The sequence below is a fragment of the Acomys minous genome, assembly GCF_964271855.1.
Source record: "Acomys minous genome assembly, chromosome: 2".
Taxonomy (NCBI): Eukaryota; Metazoa; Chordata; class Mammalia; order Rodentia; family Muridae; genus Acomys; species Acomys minous.
The window spans coordinates 133,322,991-133,325,662 of NC_140484.1; the positions used below are offsets into that span (position 1 = coordinate 133,322,991).

General features: G+C 51.4%; 1 pseudogene across 1 annotated transcript; it reads right to left on the reverse strand.

Moving 5' to 3' along the window:
- Positions 1–1,639: 1,639 nt before the first annotated feature.
- On the reverse strand, positions 1,640–2,259 carry LOC311583457 (small ribosomal subunit protein uS4-like; annotated as a pseudogene). The gene has a single exon. The product of its transcript is annotated as a small ribosomal subunit protein uS4-like (transcript).
- Positions 2,260–2,672: the final 413 nt, after the last annotated feature.

Below are 2,672 nucleotides of genomic sequence, written 5' to 3' on the forward strand. Positions count from 1 at the left end.
TGCAGGAAGAGAGCAATGGTGAGGCCTGGGTGGATGAGGTAAGGGTCACGCACAGTGATTCAGAAAGCAAGCTTAGAGTGTGGGGAGAGGGGAGGGTTACAAATCCGGGCTTGAGGCCTCACTCTGCTGGCCAGCTCCTACTTCCTCTTCTGTGAAATGAGGAAGAAATGTGAGAGCAAGAAGTGCTCTGCACCAGGCCTGCCTGGCACACAGTAGGTGCTCAGGATGTGTGAGCTGGCCTTTCCTTCCCCCTAGTGCCCCACCCTTACCCCTCCCTTCTTGGCCCAGGCTGAAGAGGCAGCAAGACTAGTGGGCCCAGTTTACTACAAAAACCCTCTGGGAAGCAAACACCCCTCCCCCACCTCCTACCTCCTCCCCCCTCCCCCACTGTACCCCATCTCCTTCCTTGTCAAGGCTCTCAGCTATGTGGGATCATCCTCTTCATTGCTCAATAGGCTAATGCCCCTGGGGACCTAAGCTGCGCTGGGCTGGGCCGGATGTCAGGCCTGGCCTCTGGAAGTCTCCAGTGACTCATGCGCACTTCCTCCACCTACAGTCATGACTTCGCTCCTGGACGTGTCCCTGAAGCTGTCCTCACTGGGTGGCTCCTGAGGGGCAGCCTCTCATAGGTGTGTGCTGCTAGAATACGGAGCTGCCCGCTGTGGGGCTGTGTAAAAAGTAGAAAGGGAAGAATGGCCATTGGCTTGGGGGGCGGGGGGCGGGGCGCAGAATGGCGGGGCTCTGTGGGTCCTGGAGCCCTCTCCAAGCACGGGCTGGACAATGGAGCCTCACGTCCCCTGCTGAGAGCTGGTTCTCATTGGGAGTCTGGATTTCAGAGAGTTCACTGATCTACCTCCCTCGTTTACCATATGAGAAATCTGGAGCCATGAGAAGGCCATCACCAGACAGGGTCACCCAGAGAAGAGACACAGAACAGTCTCCTACCCACGTTTCTGAGAAAGCCTTCAGGGCACTGTGAAAGTTGGAAAGACGGCTCTGGCGCCACCCTGTGGCGTAGAGGAAGAAACACAGGGCTGGGGAAGCTGTGCTAGTCCCCCAGGATGGGGTAATTGCTCCACACTGGGACCCCGGAGTAACAGGGCCCTGCTCCATCCAGTTACACAGCCGTTGTTCTCACGGGTCACTCCAATGCAGTGTCCCTCTCCCACACCAGGCTAGAAGCTCCTCAAGGACAAAGCCAGATCTGAATCATCACAGCACTTGTAAAGGCATTGTGAAGGTTTGAGGAAGTGATTTAAGCTGAACTGAATTCACTATTTATTGGAAGGAAACAGCGTGCAATGTGGGCAAAAATTTCTGCCCAACAATGTTTATTGACTCAGTGTTTGCAAAAGCAAGAATTGTGCTAGTCATTGTTGAAGTGGGTTCAGGGGCTCCTTATGCCATTCTCTTCCCTTGTGTTTGAAATGTTTCGAAACAGAGCATCGAATAGGAAACATCAAAGTCCAATGATGGTCTAAGTGAATCATGCTGCAGCTGTGCAAAGGAAAGTGTTTAGAAACATAAAAATGCCAGCATGGGGTTTAATTGAATGCTGAATTTTTTTTAAACCAAGTATAAGCTGTTTCACTAGTCAACTGGAAAACTAGATGCTCCTCCAGTCCAGGAAGGTATTAATTTAATCCTCTTCCTCACCGCTGACCAGCGCCAGCACCACCCTGGCCTTTCTTGGCATTCTTCCTCTTTACTCGGCCTGGGCCGCCACCACCATAAGGAGAACGGAGGGAGAAGTCAATGCGCTTCTGGGAGTCCAGACTGACAGTGAAGGACCGGATGTTCGCCACCTGCTTGCTGACCCTGATGTGCGCATAAGCACACGGGCATGGTTGAACAGACTTGGCCAGGCCCAGCTTGAAGACCTGGGTTCGCAGCAGCCTCTCCAAGAAATCCTCAATCTTTAGGCCCAGGATGGAATCCAGCTTTGTCTTGCCCTAATCCAACACCCCACTACAAACGAGTCGCTTCAGTAGAGCACTGCCTTCAAAAAGACACCATGGGTCCTTTTCGCCCGGTGTCAGCAGCTCCCGGGCACCGATCCTGGCCAGTGTAAATTTGACCCTCCACACCTCACGTATGTTCCAGAGCCCATACTCTCCGATCAACTTCAGTTCCTGGTCAAGACAAGGTTTCTTGAAGGGTCTCCGTAGGGTCACATAGGTTTTGCGACAAACCCGACTTCTGTCAACCAGCATGTTGGCTTCTCTAGGCCCGCTGTGCCTACGAACTCATGCCCATAACAAAGAGCCTGAAATTGTTTTTTTTTAAGTATTTTAATAACATTTATTTATTCATATCTGTGTGTTTTATTGATGTGTCTATGTGCTATATAATTTGCTCATTTAAAGTGGACAATTTAAATCAGGTATGGTGGTACACACATGTAATCCTCACAGGCAGGAGACTGAGGCAGGAGGATTGCCACAAGTTTGATCATAGCCTGTACTACATAATAACTTTGAGGCCATCCTGTGCTACCTGGCAGAATCCTGTTTAAAGAAAGGACATCCAAAGCCAGGTGCAGTGGCACATACCTGTAATCCCAGCACTCTGGGAGGCAGAGGCAGGCAGTTCAAGGCCAGCCTGGTCTACAAAGCAAGTCCAGGACTGCCAAGGCTACACAAAGAAGCCCTGGCTCAAAAAACCAACAAAAC